We start from the raw sequence: 17,987 nt of genomic DNA, 5'->3' as shown, positions 1-17,987 counted from the left end.
CAGGGAGCATTAAGCCATAAAGACCAGAGAGCAACAGACAGCATCCTCTACATACTGTACAGCCAAAACACACTTATCTCTACAAATGATGCTGTGGTGTTCATGTTTCAGATTGAACACCACATATTCAGAAGCACCTCCCTTTAGGCAGTGTGGCTTATAACTATAAGTCAGAACAGGGCCTTTGCAAGCCTATGGGATCTCATTTCTTTATAAAGAATATTGATTTCTTACTTGTTACTTGAAAAAATAAAAAAGTTGCACATTTACATGTGGTTACATCCAGCCTTCAAGAGACACTGTGGAAATTCAAAAGCAGACAAGGACTGACGTTTCCCATACATGAACAGAAAGCTTTGCCAATTCATAGTGCCTACAATAGGCTCAGGGCTGTAAAAGCGAGCGTGCTGCAATTCTACTCACTGTGCTTCAATTAAACAATGATGTGCAATCAATAGAAGCCTTCCAGGGATCATTTCACTGATACTAAGGTTAAAGAAGCAGGAAATAAAAAACAGGTTTTATCCTGGGAAAGGCCAACAGAGCACAGCAGCTGTGCTGGCCTCCAGCATCACGTCTGTAGAAGGGAATGAAGGGACTCGGGTGGTGCTGCTCCAGCACTGAGTGCTGCAGTGAGCTGAACATAATTCTTTTCACCAGCTCATTATTAGATCCTGCATGGTGACAGAACCAGGCGGTAGGCAAGCAGGTCAGTAGTTGTGGCTGAGTCATCTCAACACTGCTACTGATAGAAATGCAGGGGAACATCCCCACTGCTGCTCTACAAACACTCCCTGCTCTTCGTGCCACATAATCCAGCTCTGCTGTAAGGTAATGTTCAGAAACCTGCTACAAAATGTGCAAAATTACCGTTCTAGCATAGGAAGCTCATTCCCATCTCATCCCGAAGAAGCTGGCTCAGCATTTTGCAGCATGGAATCATGATGGTTTTGCTGCATCCATTGGGAGTTTACATTGCCTTTCATTCATTTCAAAGGTCCCACCACCTGTGCTCGTTAATACATTAAATGAGAACATCATTGCTGGCAATGCAGTCTCATCATGTTTATCCAACTCTTCTAAACACTGTTCCCAGCAGGCTCCATACACGAGTGCAATTCAGAGCAGTAGTGGCCCTGCAGTGCACACCAGCAGCACGCACACAGCTACTGAGATGAGCCTGAATCGGGCCCAGGAAAACACCACACTGGATTTTAATCTTTTGTTCTGTTGCAGGGATTTGCTTGTAGAAAGAGCAAGGAGTACATACATTTGCACTGAGCGACTCACGGACTAAGGCTCAGTACAAAGCATCCTTGTTTCTCAAGTGTTCACTAGGAAAAGCCAAGCTTTCTCTTGGGAGGTTCTATGCTGCAGTGCCAGGTACCCAGCATTTAAGCCCAGGATGGATCACGCCTTGTGTAACGCTGCTCCAATGCAGCCCTGGCCTGCTGCTGATCCCAGTGGTTCTCAGTGCAGAGCCTCCAGGTAGCTGTGCAGCACTGCCCAGGCCTCCAGTTCATGAGCACAGGCAATCTGCACAGAGCTAACATTTAGTTTTTCTGAACTCATAAGCCACGCTGAAATCTGAAGCCTGAACTAACGCAGTAAATGTGTGCCAAGAGGCCGGCCTGCCTCGCTGTGCTGTTCCTCGGGTCCTCCCAGCATGATTGGATCCAGACACGTGATTTACCCGCACTGCAACAGGGGGGAAAGGAACAGAGGGGCTGGGCTGGCTGCAATCACAGTGCTACAGATAGGGACTGGAGCAGAACCCAGCACACACTGCTAGCTGTGAGGCATTCTGCCAACTAGCATGCATGTGGCCACCATGCAAGGACCGTTACAGCAACCACGGCCATGCAACAAGCAGGGACAGCCTCTGCACGGCCCCTGAGCTGCCTCCATCAGCACGTCCACACCAGTGCTGGGGAACTGCGGCAGTGAGAAATCAGGGAAGTGTGATTTCTGCATCATGGCAAAGCTTGCTTTTCATTACACTAAAGCTGAATGCAGTTTTAATGAGCTTTTCTAATTGTTTCCTTCATTAACCTCTTTCATTCCAAAGAGGATAAATGCAAATTGCATCAGTCCTATTCAGAAAGGAGGCACGGTGCAGGAGTTAAGCCTGTGGGAGTTATGCACCTACAGAAGATAAGCAGGACAAGGCTGACAGCCCAGACAGAGCTGAGCATACAGACTGCTGTACATACTGGAGGTCATTTAAGCAGAACTTTACCACTTGATCCATGTTGCATGATTCCTATCAAAGACTCACAGCAATTACTACTGCTGCTTAACATTTCCACCATGAGAACAGCTCAATCTGGAAGTACTCATCAGACAACATAAAAGGCATGATGAAGATCCAAAGGTGTCTAAGATGCAGCTCTGAAGCACCTCAGAAATTCCCAGCTGATCAAATGCGGGTAAATGAAGGTCTGCGAAAACCTCTTGGTCGGCTGCAGGCAGGGAGCAGCTTGCTTCTATTGCAGCAGCACAGAGCTCCACAGATAACGTGCTGCAGTCAGCTGCAGCCTGCAGTTCCAGCCCTATAAAGCAATCTGCTCTACTCAATATGATTATACCATGTTACATACATCTTAATTTCATGTGGGAAAAGCGAAATGGGAAATTCCCATTTCTCTAGGATGCCTTGCAAGGCAGCAACCACTGCCATGACCACCAATGAAGGACGCATTTGTCCTCAAACCAAGAGCACGCACACTTAGCAAGCTCCATCAATCGCAAAGAAACAATCCGTGCCTCGTGGGATTACAGGCAGGAGAAAGGAAAAGTGAGTGGACTGCTGGCTCCCTGCTGGATGCACGCTATGTATACACGCTGCAGACCGAGGGGAGAAGGAGAGCACATGCCACACGTGGCTGCAGTGATATAAAAGATGTTGCTACAAGTTTTGCTTTGCTTTCACTAAGACAGAATGTCAGAAGTTTCCTGGCCGTGCTCCTGGCGCTGACACGCAGTGCTGTGCTATTGGGCTCCTTCATGTGGCAAACCAGCGCCAGCGACCACAAGCATTTCACCTATGTGAGGTCTGAAAATAAAATGCTGGGAAACACCAGGCTTTACATAAACATCCACCCTAAAGCAGCCCTCACTGAGAATGGGTAGGGGAAAAAACAACAAAAACAACAAACCACACCATGACAACCCTGTACCTATGTGACATCACATATAATACCCAGAAATACTCTCCCTCTCTTCAAAGCACATTTTACTGATGCAAAGGAAACTGAGATGTGTACCAGCACAAACAGAAGCTATGGCATGCACTGGTTCCTTTGTTAGAGCACCCTGTGTGCTGCTCAACACCAAATGGCTGCTGCTAAGGACAAGAAAAGTGACTTGGAAGGGAGACAGGAAATTGTGCTGGATTTATGCTGTAGAAAAGCACTGCGACAAAGTGGAGAAAGCATATCTATACACACACATTTATTTATATATATATATAAATAAAACACCATTCCAGTCCATTGTGCAAAAGGCAGTAACCAGAGCAGAAAGCTGCAGAGTGCTACATGAGCTGTCATCAGCAAGTCAGTCCACCTCAGCTGACCTCACTGTTCCACGATGCCCCAAACCTTGCTGTCCTGAGTGCTGTGAGCATTAAATACGACAGTAGCATTGCTATGTTCATCCCTGCTACTAACAGTGTTGAGATGCAGGTTGATCAAGAAACGCTTTATGAAATGCTTCATTGAAAATAACACTTGTTGCAATTTGCATCAGACCAGAAAGGCAGGTCTGGGGTTCCACTCACAAAATAATAAAAAACAAAGTTCACCATAACCCCTTTGCTGCAGCTGCCACTTTTTCCTATTAAACTCACAGCCCCTGTTACTACACTTCTGCCTCATTATGCAAAGGGACACAGCTGTATCCCAAACCTGCAGTTAGCTCCAGAATCAGTGAATTGCTCAGGTTCAAACATGGACAACCAGCTCTTTAAGTACAGCAGCAAGAGTTGTGATGGAACTGAATTGCGTCATTACTAGCTAAAATTTGACCAAGGATTCCCCAAAAAGTCCTCTTAAAAGAGATATTAAACCCTCCCACAACTTCTCTGAAAACAATTTCTTGTTCCAACCAAGTGCAAATAGTTCACCCTGAATAATAGCATGTTTATTTCCATGCACAAAGTCCCAAAGACACACTGTGTTTCTCAGCTCAAGTGAGAATCTGCCTTCAGCCATTACCACTGCCAGTTAGTGCAAAGGGCAAGACAGACACATCTCACCCTTTGGGCAATGTGTGGGGTAAAGATGAACATTTCAGGTCATGATCAATGCATAGAGATGTGCCCATTAGCTCCCATTACAGCTCTCTTCTGTTGTCATTTAAGGGAAGAGCAAATTGCTTGCATCTATGAAACTGAAGTTCCCAGTAAGTCATACAAACACACTCCCTATTTGTGTGATGTTTTGAAACAGTCTGAAATGAGGAGCCTTGGACAACATGAAAGACTCACCGGGTTACCCAATATCAAACTAAATTTGGTTAGAAGGAGTTAAGGGTTTACTTCACTAATCTAACCAGGTATCTGAGCCCCGGAGATCTGCCCATGGACAGAGAGGCAAACTATCAAACATAAGAACTGCCACCTCTCATTGGCATTTCTCCAGAAGCAAGATGCTCTAATTGCTATGAGTGCTGCACAACAGCAGAGCAGTGAGCTCCCAGCTGAGGACTGCTGCTTTGTGGTGCTCCTCTGGGACCACGCAGAGCCCAGCCCAGTGCTTTGCATAGCTGCAGATTTCCAAAGCCAACTGTGGTACCCAGCCCAAAACAAAACCCAACTGTAAAATGCTCAGAATGATTCCTCTCCCTATTTACATTTTAGTTTGCAGAACAAGCAAAAAAATCAATTTTCTCCATCTTTCATAAGAATCAGCTAACTCTGTGGTCTCTGCTAGGAATAACCATGGGAAGGACTGTGCTCCAGATGATTACTTTGCTGAACTGCAGCTGTCTGAAGCAGCAAGGTAGGCAAAGGTGAGAGCAATAAAATTGCCTTCCAATTGAAAGTGAATGACAATGAACATTTGGAGGGAACGTCATGAAACCAAACAAGCAGCTCTGTAAAGCTGTCTAAGCTGTCATGGAAGACTATGCACTACTCACCCTTCCTTTATAATGAAATAATAATAATAATAAAATCATCCAGCATTTCCTGTTCCCCTCCCTACCCCAGATTTTATATTTTAAGTAAGCAAGACCTGTAAGAACTCTGCTGTAACATCTCCTTGGGTAGCACTGCCTGCATTCCAAACGAACAAGTTAATTGCACTGAGGCTACAGGAGGAGTTCTGGAAGAGCAAAAACAAATCCATTTTATTCTCTTAAGTCTAAATACACATCACAGAGCAGGCATGTACCTGTCACCATGGCAATTTAAAGTCATTCTATTTGTTTTCTTTACACATCTCTTTAGGCACAGGCAGCACAGCTGCTGGGTTTTAAGAGTGCTTCATTCATTCTGAAGGTTACTGCAGTCCTAAAGTAATGAGATTTTCAGCATTTGCTATTTCTCTTTCAATCGCACTCTTGATCTGACCAGATTTAACACAGAAATCCCATTTAAGTCTAACCCATAAAGTCCAGAGAAATATCTGTGATTCTCAGTAAAATAATCTGTTGCTTTTGTGAAGAGATGACCAACGGGTCTGTGAGTCAATGGTGAAGCTCAGAATCCTCAGCTCCCTGATGAAGGCCATGTGGACGCTTCAGTGTATTTGCTCCTCTTGGAACAAAGCAGCTCAACGCAGACACAAGGCGAGGCAACAGTGCAGAGCTCCCTGCAAACACACCTCTACTACTGCTGGCCACTGCCACTTAATGAGGAGAAAAGCTGAAAACCTGTAATGGTGACTTTTAAACAGAACCAAAGGAAACTGAGGCCAGAAAGCACGGAGCTTATCTGCAATCTCTATAACCACCAAAAAGATGGAACAACCCATCAAAGTGCTCAGTCTCAGCTTTCAGTAAGGCACAATATGAGCTTAGATACAGGAAGGCTGGTTTCCAGCTTAGCAGCCACCCTGAGCTTACCACTCACTCACCTTGCATGCTCCAACAAAATCCCTTTATATTTATTTTATATCCATCATGCTGAGCATTGCAGATACACCCATCAAGCCACTCAATCTCATGCAGTTTAACACGATCTAATCTGTTCCTATGCTGTAAGAGACACTTTCTTTCTCCTCTCTGCCTTTCTTTCCCCTCAACCATTTCCTCTTAACATCACCCCATGTGCCAATAGCAAACAACTGCCGAACTGATGTAATGAGTTTCTCTTTTGGTTGTAGAACAATGTCAGGCAGCCCAGTGCCTTGGCCTCACCTACCACATGGCAGCACGAGCCCAGCACAAGTGAGGCATGAAAACATGGATGGAAATCCCAAGGAGGAATGAAAGAAGGAAGTACCAGCAGAACTGCTGTAGATTTGTGTCAGGCTATTAAGGAAAGCACATGTAACCACAGACTCTGATTTAAGCATCACATGATCCAAACTTTGCCTTCTCCTTTCTGAAAAGAAAATACAATTCATTATGAGAAAAGCTCTGCTCTTTATCAGGGAAGTCCTACCAGCCATCATGCTGATGCTTTGAGGCTGGAAATTTTCAAAAGATTCTGAAACTGAGAAGTCACAGTTCTTGAGAGAAGCAACAAGAGTGAGGCAGATAGCTGAGAAAGGACAGTGCATTAAAAAAAAGTTAAGGTTGACACTTGTTGCAGGCATGGCACTCCGCTTCTTGCCACCACTTAGCTGGAACTGCACACATAGTAAAGGATTTGTTCCTCAATGAGAGCTGCCACTGGGATTTGCCTAACACTGCATATCATCATACCTGGAATGAGGCTTCAACACAGCTAGACAAGATTTCAAGTGGGCAAAGAGCGTGTAGAGACAAGTGCATCTATTTAAAACAAACACTACCAGCAGCATCAGGCAAAACCACAACTGATGCATAGCTACGCCTCTTAGAAGCGCCAAGCAAAGGAGCTGCAGTGTTTCTATCGAGCTCAGCTGCACAGGGCTTCCCTTCATGCACCAAGGCTCCCTGCCATGCACAGACAGATGCTCCAATGGGGATTTCACCCATCTCCTTTGAAGAATGCAATGTTCACAGAAAAGTTGGGGCCAACTCTGGGATTCCTGTCTGTGCAGCAGCACACACAGCCACACACACAAATTCCTCCTGTCCTGGTCCTGCAGACATCCCATCCACCTGGGGCACTGCACAGCTCGGAGCAGCAGCGCATGGAGAGCAGCCAGGCAGGTGGGGGAGAACACAGCAGCCCAGGGCTCAGCAGGAAAGCTGAAAAGGAAGAGATAGCAGGAGCCCAGCCCAGTGAACATCAAAATGCTGCCCTGGTTCACATATATTTTCTTTAAAAGCGTGCAGAAAATAGCTTGTTTTTTTTTTTTTTTTGTGAGGTTCAAACAGCTTGATGTTGTCAGGAGAGCTTCCACCAAAGCACCATGCTGTGCAACTTGAAAAAACAATCACTTATTCTGCACAGCTTCCCTACAATCTCTTAGAGACTCTCTAGCAAATCTTTTAATTGCTGTCACAGAGCAAACTGACAAAACGAGCATCGACACTGTCAAAACAATAGCAGCTAATTTTTCAAGTGAGAACGTGCCAAGTTGTTCTGCACTGGAGAGTTGATAGTGAAGAATCTAGAGCTATATTTTTATTTTCACATTCCTTACATCTCTTTAATAACATTCAGATTTTACTATTTGAAAATTATTTGAGATGTCAAGCACAGCTTTACTTCAAAATTCACAGAATCCTGTAATTGAAGAATATCTGGAGTTGGAAAGGACCAAAATCTCCTGTTTCTGCACAAGGCAGAAAAGGAAAAATACCCTAAGGTATTGCAGTTGCCTTTTTTTCATTTGTGTATGTAATGAAATACTACAGCGTGGTCAGGGAGTAAATTCAGTAAGAAAACAAGATCTCTTAGGGAAGAGCATCACGGTGATTGCTGAGAAGGGTACATCAATCAGGGAACAGAGGGCAGCAGAGGGGTTCATCCTGCCTGGGGAGCTCACCTTACGGATGGGTCTTTTCCAGATCCAACCATCCCCAACACTGCAGCACAGGTCTCACAGTAAAGCTGCTGACTCCAATACCAAAAATATCTACCTGAAGCAGCTGCCATCTCCTCCACAAGGCTATTGGAGCACAAAGAAGGAATCTGCAGTTTCAAGACCCGGCCTTTCTGAAAATCCTCCAGCAGAAGCCCCTGTAAGCCAGCTGGGAATGGCTTTTCATGCGCTTCAATATCTGCAAAAAACCTGAAGGATATTCTTGAAAAACAGTCACTACCACTTCTCTTTGAACTCAGTGGAGCACCAGTCAGCCCTCACCTGACTGGGGATGAACTCACGTTTTAAAAAACAAAACAGAAATAACAACTAAATATGAACGCTTAAATAGAACTTAATCCAAACGTGGATTAAGTTTAACATAAGTGGTGATTTATAATCAGATTAAGATATGTAGGATGATCTCACAAATCAAGCCTTGGTACAGTCTGAAGAGTATAATTAACAGGTTTTAATAACAAATCCCATTAAGGCAGATTTTTGGTACGTGGGTCAGTGACTCAGTGAAAGCCCATCACACAGCCAGCCTTGTTAAGCACCCATCACACAACAGCAGTTCCTGGGTGCCTAGCGATCAGGAACAGAGAAACAAAGAGGTGATGCTATAATTGTACCTCACTCAGTTTCACATTTCAAAACATTGGAGTCAGCTTCAAAATATGCCATTCACTCCACATGGGCAGCACCGGGCACAGGGCTTGCTATCAGAAGATGAATTCCTCTTCGCCTCCCACTCCTCTACAAAGAGCAGGCTGCAGCTCAGCAGCACAGAGTGGAGATGAGCTGCGTGCAGCCAGCCTGCAGCATCAGAAGGGCTGTTTGCTCTGCCAGTGCTAACATGGGCATAACCATCTTACCTGCACCCAGAAATATTGGATGTGACATTACACCAATCTAAATGAGTCCATAGCACTAACAGTTACAGCAGTCCTTTTATCACTATGGGTGGAAGGTTTTATTTTTATTATTTTTAAGCTCTCTGGAAGGTGAATTCTGGCCCCACTTCTCCCAGCCACAGAGGCTGCTCTGTTCCTGTGAACTCCTCACTGTAAACAACCTCACGTCTCTGAGCAAACTGCTAAGGTAGAGCAAACTCCTTTCCTGTGCAGGTCATACGGTCAGCCACGTCCTACCCCAGCACCACCACACTCCTCAGCTAACGTCTCCCATGGGTGGTGCCTCCCAGTGCAAAAACAGTGGAGAGAAATAAGAAGCAGCACCACTTTGCAATGTATGAACTCTTCCCACCAAGGCTGGCTGGCAGCAGCAGCAGGCAGCACTTCTGTTTAGATCGGGCTGGCTGCCAGCACCAGAAAGTTTCGCTATCAGCACTGCAGATGACTGATACGATCTGTAACACACAGCAAACCTATTATGTTGTTTTGTTGTGTGTGTGGTTGTATACATAAAAATAAGGGGTAGTTAAGGAGCTGCGTGTCACACAAGGGCTCTACACACTGCTGCTGCCATCATCATTGAAGCCATTTCTTCACCAACTAATAAATATCTGATCTTCAGAGAAAATGTAAATTATGTGCAACACTGTGGGGGGAGGGACAACATCTCTTTCCTCTTCCAGCCTCCTAACTGCAGAAATCCCTTCCCACGTTAAGCAGATCATGCTAGAGTACTACCAGTACTGCACTTTTAATTTGAAAAAGCCTGAAAACTGTCAGTATCTGTGATAGCAAAGAGGCTAAGAAACACCATTTCAGCTTCAAAGAAAGGTGGATGGCTTTCATGAACTTACCTCTAACGCTGTCATTTCTGAATTTTCATTATAAATATTTTCCTAACGATTGGTCACCTATCAGCCTTGTGTTTTGAGCCACTTGTACACCAGCATTACCTTTTAAAAGGGTATGTGCCCAGAATAAGTCTTAAACTTAAAACTCCCATGGGTCATAACCCCACTGGCATGTTTTAAAGCCTTGGATCTTTGAAAGCCTCTCCCACCCAGAGACAGCTCACGATTCCTAAAGCGGCAGGGTGACCTCAGAGCCCCAAGCTCAAGAGGAAAGAGTCCACCAGCGGCACGCACAGCCTCACTGGAGCTTTGGATGCACCCTACACAGAAGGCAGTGCCCAGGGTATCAGTCCTGTGTCACCACTCAGCAGCCAGTCTGATCCACCGCCGCCTGCAGACACGTGTGCCGCATCAATAACATCACCTGCAGCTGGAAATAAACACAGATGACCAACCAACCACTCCCTCCTCCCAGCCTCCTTCACGCCAATAAATCTCAACCTGCCTGTTTGAGCAATGTTTAATCATAAACAGTTTTGAACGTGCTCCAGCACATAAACAAAGGTGAGTAGGAGAAAAGCGAGGAGCCCAATCCATGCTGCTGAACCAGGGAGCAGTGCCAAGCAGGAAACTGCTGAGGAACGGGATGCAAGCACCTGGCATTCATTTAAACAACCACCATGCAACATTAAAGCACACAGAACTGCGACCACAGGAGGTTTTCAAGGACTAAATGCATTAACATTCTTGCTTCTCTTAAAAAGAAATAAAAAAAAAGAAAAAAAAAAAAGAAAAACCAAACTGCTGAGAACACCCACTTAGATGTATTAAAAGTAAACTACCATCATTGATCTCATCCCACTGCCATCTCCAATGCAGTCATCTCGATTCCCTTCTGTGCTGCTAATCAAGCTAAAATTAACTCCTCTCCTCCTGCTCACTGCACGTGCCAGCAGCAGCACAACCAACATGGGAAGAATTGATTATTCTTCAATGCTGGGGCATCTTCTGGGGACACAAATTCATTTTGAAGAGGTTTTGCTCTGACAGCAGATATTACAGATAAATATCAGAGATATTTATCTTGCCCTAGCATTCAGTTTTGAGCTGATTTATTTTAGATTCTAGTGTGATTTTTCAATGCAAAAAGAAAAGCAAAAGTAAAAACAACCCCCAACCCTATCAGATAACACCCGTTAAACAAAGCTAAGCACAGACCAATTGGCAGAATGACAGAAGCAGAAAAAAATCCCTCGCATTTTGAAGATATATATTCTTTAATATACCGGGATTATGCAATTAAAAACAAAAAAGAAAAACTGATGCACTGCACAATGGCAAATTGGGTTATTTCACCCTCCCCTATTGTCCCACTGGGTTAACTCCAGGCACGAAGGACAGCTTGTATGGCACAGGGCAGGACAGCAGCTATTTATGTTCTGCTGTCACATCCCCATCCCACCGCCATCCTTCACGTGGTGCTCACAAACCCTCTGCCATCAGGCTTCCATGCCAGACACTACATCAGGCCTCGGATCAGGAGCGAGTTGTGCTTTCCAAGGTCTCGGAGGCATTCTTGTAGGAATATTGAGCCCCCACCGAATCCCCCAGACCCATAGCACAGCTCCCAGCCCTGATGGCTGAGGACACCCGCATGCAGCACAGGGCAGCTGTGGGCCCCCAGAGTGGGGTTGCTGTTGGTGAGCACCCAGACTGACAGCGGTTGGTTTTCTGGAGACGTTACAGCCACGGCAAGCACCCTGCAGCACATGTTCACCCACGCACTGTTTCTGCTACTCCCCATTCATCATGGGCTGTTTTCCCCATCCACGACAGCCCTGAAGGTAAGAGGAGTCTGGCTTCAATTGTACCACATCAGAGACCACAAGAAGTGACTCAGCAGAGCATGGCCACTACCAGCATCTCTCACTTCTTCCTTGCTTCTGTGAAACTGGAGAGCCCTTCTGAGCAGCCTTCCAACCCTGATCTTGGTTAAAATTGAAAAGGTCAATATTCACTATTTTCCTCCTTCGCTCATTTTGGCAGAAACACTCAACTAAGTACGTTTCTCCCCCAATCATAAACCACAATTAACACCTACCCCCGCGCCAAAAAAAGCCCCACCTGCACCCACGCTCGGGGGAACTTCCCCCCAGCAGCCTCTACAAAAAGTTCTGATTTCAATAAGTAGCAATCATGGAGCTAAACATGCAGTGACACATGGAACAGGCAGCAGTGCCAAGGCTGGACCCTGCAGCCCTGCCGTTATTCATTTCCATACCTAACCCAACACCAAGCATCTTAAGGCTTGGCTCAATGCTGGGGAATTTCCAGCTTGCCACAGAAATGTGGCCACACGCAGCTCTGTCCTAACCCATTTTCCTACTTTCCAGCTTCTTCTTTATTACTATACGAATTCAAGTATTTCTATACCCTAGAGAAGGAGAAATCGGCCACCTGAAACGATCAGGGCACTAGATCTCTTAATAACCATCAGGGAAAGAGGCACTTGTTTCAGCATCTTTGTTGGATCCACTACAGCAGTTTGATTCTCAAGTAAATCTCATTTGCAATGCCATCAACTCACTTCTAATGGGCCATTCATCACGGAGGGCTCTCCTTCAAGCAGCCAGCTGGTCTCCTTGAAAGGTCTCCCAAGCCACCGAGGAGACTTGCTTCCAAAGCTAAGAGCTACCTACAAATGCATTAGCCAAGGCTGTGCAACACAAAGTAACCTCCGTAAAGCTCAAAGATCTTAATTCCCACACATATATTCCAGAAAAAAACTTGTGTGGGATGCTGCTAACCTTTGAATTCAATCAGACTCTGAGAGGGCTTAACACAGAGCGTGACTGTGATGTATTTTCCTTCGAGGCTGGTTCAGCTCATTTAGAAAGTGATTTGGAGGGAGCCAATGTACTATTTATGTACATTATAAAAAACGACCCATATGGACTCAGACTTTGCAGAATGCTCGCTCCAGTCTGTTCCACTCCCTCTGAAGACATTTCACAACACATTCAATGCCCAGCAGAGGAAGCCAGGATCAGCGTTTTAAAAGCTGCTCTGAGGGTAATTTAGATGTTTTAAAAGCTGGCATCTTTTGGACTCAGAGCCAAAGGAGCATCTGGGGCGACACAGAGCATCTCTCACATGTGTCTACAAAGTGACACCCACCTGCAGTCTCCGTGATGCTGACATTGAAACTGAAGGTTAGAAGAGGATCCCAAGCACAATTTGGTACGACAAAGTCTTCCTATTAAAGAAGCAGGAAAGAAATTCATCTTGCTGTGATTTCATCCTAAGGCAAAGGTGCACCACACTGCCTTGGGACAGGCACCCAGCAGGACATGGTTGAGATGGCAAACATATTAAAATAATTCCCAAATTCAAGTATTTTAAATCCTACCAGAATATATGAATGTGCTGAGGAGTTTCTTCCATGCAAAGAGCTTCACCAAGTAAAGTGACAATGTCACATACACAGTGACAGTCCACATGCCAGCTGCCTCCACAATGGTGCCATTACCTCAAAATTAGGACATTTCTGAGAGTTAATTTCCCATATTGCTGGCACACTCTAATGTCCCTACCTCCTTCACTTCCATACAGCATACAGACCTAGGGAAACATTTCAGTCCGGTGCACGCATCCTACCTCAGACTTGGAATCACTGTGCAAGAAAGAAATGTTTCCCAGGTTCATTCTGAGGGTTAGCTTGCAGCAAATTGCTGACCTGAGACACGCTGGTGTAAACAGCCCACGTGCAAGTCCAGACTAAGTGACTGCACCTACTTCTAACAGCTGGTTTGCATACACACCTCGTTTATAAAAAAAACACATTAGCAATATTTTTATTGAACCAGTGCACATAAGGAATATTCTCCTAAGACCTCCTACACTTGAAGGAAACATTAGTGCTTGCCTTAATATTCCAATCAGAAGAGCATTAGCAGCACAGCTTGCGTTAGCTTTTTGACTTCCTCTGCAGGCATTACCTGGGCAAAGACAGCTTCATTATGGCTTGCCTCACTTTGCTGAGCTGATAGCTCCACAGCCAAAGGGACAGGACAGAAGGTGGCAAAGCCACCCAATTGCCTGCCTTGTTGACAGCCAACACCCCTGTACACATGGCAGGCAGGCAGCCAACCCAAGGGACAGCATCTTATGCAAGCCATGAAATCATCCAAAAAAAAGAAAAAAAAAAGAAAAAAAAAATCAATAACTACTGAGCAGTTGGCATATCTCCCACACCAAGAGCTGACACGTTAGTTTGGGCTACACCTCAAACTGAACATGAAAAGCAAAGCCATTCCTGGTCTACCCATCGGGTGGAAGCCAGATTTGCCTTGTATGTCTTGTCCTTTCCTCCTCCCACACGCTCCAGAGTTGGTGCATTTCACAGCCCATGGTTCTTATGCCCCGGAGAGAGGAAAGGCCTTCGGTTGCTCAAGAGCAATTCCTTCAGCAAGTGCACGAACTGGCTCTGCAGGGAGTCCAGTCGTGCTCACTGGTGGCTTCTGTACGTGGCCTTAAGGGAGACGGAAGATTAAACCAGTTTGTGCGGGAAGACTTCCCAAGCCTCTCTTCAAAGCCACACAAAGCAGGAAAAAAAAGGCCTTAGCTACAATGTTGTATTTCAGGGGAGGGGAAGGATGCCTTTTCCATTGTGCCTATGGCGCTCTGGAGGCTTATTTTGTCTTTTCGCTCTGTTCTAGAAGATGGAGTGGATTTTTACCTGTACATGGAAAGATAGAGACTTATACACTGTTTCAAGAGTGTTCTAGCAAGCGATAACGATGTGCTTTCTTCCATCTATCCTCCTATTCTAATCACCCAGCATGTATAACAACCAAAGCCTGTCCATCTTCGCTCCCTCTGCTAAGGTAGAATTCCCAGCTCATTTCTGCTTTCTCTCTCCCCAGCTGTCAACATGTCATCAGGCAGCAGGAAAATTACTTACCCAGGATGCTGAAAGGAGGGAGAAAAACACTGAAACAAATTGAAGCCCACACATACACAACAAGTGACAGCCCAAGAAATTAAGCTCCTTTTTGAACTACTAAAAATAGACTGGGAAGGGAGAGAAGGGACTATCAATCAAATCTTACTTAGAGTTGCTGAATATTCAAAGAACAGGCTTCTAACAGAGTGCTCTCTCAAGATTACTTGAAATTTTCATGATAAAAAATGCACAAGGACAAGAAGGAAGGAGTAGAATGAGGAGCAAAATACACAAGACAGAAGTGGATACAGAGTATTAATTAGGCCATTAAGGCCCTTAAATGTTTTACTGTCCAATAAAATATGCATTTCATAAAAATTAAGTGTCATGCAAAAGCAATGCACACATGAATTTTATTGAGCTGCTCTAAAGGAACCGAAGATGTAAATCACCAGCAGGAAACATCTATGGACAAGAGCGAGCAGACATTAACTGCATCTGCATTAGAAAACAAAGGAATAACAGTTTCTTTCCAGCTGTATATTCTTTAGCTATGGGATAGTGGTGCTGCACCTACCGACAAGCAACCTGCAGTACACTGCAGTGGGAAGAGTTACAAAGACTTGAAAAAAGCCATTCCATGGTTAATACTGGATTATTCACTGGAATGAGCAAATGCATTTAGACTGTACAGTAATTTGCACTCACAATTAGTCAATTAACCAAATAATCTGGAAGTACGTTAAGATGTCTTTTCACAGCCCACATTTAGAAGACAAAATGCTGCTTCAGCCTCTTCACCTTACAGATGGGCACAAAATATCCCCTCAAAGGATCCTTTCTTCCCCAGACCCTCACCTCCCCTGTTTCTCAGGGTGGATCTGCACTCTGCTGTACCAGAACTGTGACATCTGACCTAAATCTCCCCTGGTTTAGTTTAAAACCATTGCTTAGTTGTCCATCACTATCAGGCCATGTAAGAAGTTGCTCTGCTGCTGTTTATCAGCTCCCTTTAGGCATAGGAAGGCTGCAACGAGGTCTCCTCGAAGCCTTCTCTTCCCCAGGCTGCACACCCCCAGCTCTCAGCCTGTCCCCACTGCAGAGGTGCTCCAACCTCTGAGCATCTCCATGCTCTCCTCTGCACCCACCCCACCAGCCCCATGATGTCCTTGTGCTGGAGGCCCCACAGTGGCTTTTTGGGCACCCAACAACCTCCATCCTCAGTGCACACCAACACTCCAGCTGCATGAACTTCAGGCCATGGCAGACAGCAGCCACTGTTGCACAGTCATAAGCCTTTATTTGTATGGCATAAGCGGTGAATTCAAGTAGTTTCCTGTTCTTTACCAACATCCTGTTGCCACATCTACTCCTCCAGGAAACTGCAACACCGAGCAAGAGAATTTGGCATCCCACAGAACAGCCCCGATGACAAACGGCAATCAGAGCAGTTGCTAAGAGCTTTCTTGCAAAGAACACAACCACATCAATCCGGTTGTCATTTATACACTTGGTTATTCTGCAGAAGACCGTGTGGCCCATCTTCTGAAAGAAAACAAAATAGATGTTCTTTTGATCACAACGCACATGATTTGTTACCTCAAGTCAAAACCGGAACTCTGCAGCGAGGACGTTCACCCCAAAATAACCGAGATGTGAATTACTACAGATCTCATGATTTTTCTTCCAGTTTCTGTAAAAGCAAAACCTCTCAGACTCATTCATCCCCTGGAGTTCTATATACAGCAACAGCGCTCACTGGAAGAATCCCGCAGTCAGCTGAGCATGCATGTCATGACCAAGAGGCTGTTAGCACAACGTTTCCCCCAGCACAACGTGAATCCACATTTAAGCCATCAGAGCTGAGGCTCTGCACAAGAATGCAGAAGACAAGCGTGGCACGTTCTGCTCAGATCCATCTTTTCATAGTCAACACGTCAGCTAAGCTGAACTGAGCTTGGTTTAAAGGAATACATAAGGGAGCTATGCAGTGAGCTTTGCATAGCGCTGGTTTATATTCACAGCCCAACTTACAGCACTGCTATTTTTGAATCAACAAATCGAGCGCCGGTTTCATGTAAGGAGAAGCTTTCCTTAAACGTTTAACATAAGCCGTGACAAATTGAGTTGCGTAGCTAAGAGTTATTGCTCGACATAAATTCCATAATTAAAATAAAGTAAGCCTTTATCGCAGTCTTGCTGTGCAACAAAAAACCCATTCAGGTCTTTGAAATCAGAGCATGAAAAAGGTAAGATAAAGAACTAAGATAGCAAACCTTTAAAGAGTTCCTAGCAGGAGTAAAACCACCATCCACCACAGCTGCAGCACAGCAAATGATGCACTTTGAACAAAGAACCACCACCACGCTGCAAACACAGATTATGCAATGTTTAAGAAGTAGAACTACACGAGGAGCTCTCGGACTGCTTCAGAAACAACGGCACAGTGCTCGTGGTTATGTGGTCAGAGCAGTTCCTGGGCACACACTGCGACGGCATCGGCCTCACTGCAAGAACGGGGGCTGAGCAGCTTGTGAGCTCATCAAACACTGCGTACATCTCCACTTTCCTGGAGTCTGGCAGCTTTTCTGTTAAGCTGTGCCCTGAGCTACCGGCCAGCACTGCCCAACCTCCCTGACGAAGGGAACGGAGCGCCGCTGAGCTCAGCTCTCCATTGCTGCCCCAGGACGACGTGAGCTGTGCACTGCCACAGAGATGAACACGCATAGGATTCCTTCAGATCAGCACCCTCAGATGTGCTCTGAGCACTGGACTATTTATTTATGCCAAGTGTTAGTACCTAGGAAAATCCCTTTATAAATAAGGCAGCATGTTCATAATGAAATGTCACACGTACATTACATTGCCAGTTCATAACGGGGCCTATACACAGATATATATATATATATAAAACTCCATAGTTTAACTCCACATAGCCACACATCTCCTTTCCATGCATTCTACACTTTAAGAACTACTCCATTCATTGCTTCCATTTCCTAAATCCCAAGAAGAACTTCAGGCTTAACAACTTTTTAACGCTTGTAAATCTCGCACTGAAAATATCAATTTACACTGAAAAAAAGAAAGTTTCAGCTCCATTAATAGTTCTACTGCAAAGCCACAGAACAGGCACAAAGGCCACAAGCAA

The 17,987-nt window shown here is 45.2% G+C and overlaps 1 protein-coding gene across 2 annotated transcripts in view; it reads right to left on the bottom strand.

Moving 5' to 3' along the window:
• FOXK1 (forkhead box K1) overlaps positions 1-17,987 on the bottom strand; it is a 50,134-nt gene that overhangs the window by 28,116 nt on the left and 4,031 nt on the right. The window lies entirely within an intron of this gene.

The sequence above is a fragment of the Meleagris gallopavo genome, chromosome 16 (assembly GCF_905368555.1).
Source record: "Meleagris gallopavo chromosome 16, MGAL_WU_HG_1.1, whole genome shotgun sequence".
In the NCBI taxonomy this organism is placed as follows: Eukaryota; Metazoa; Chordata; class Aves; order Galliformes; family Phasianidae; genus Meleagris; species Meleagris gallopavo.
This window is presented reverse-complemented; position numbering and strand designations above follow the sequence as displayed.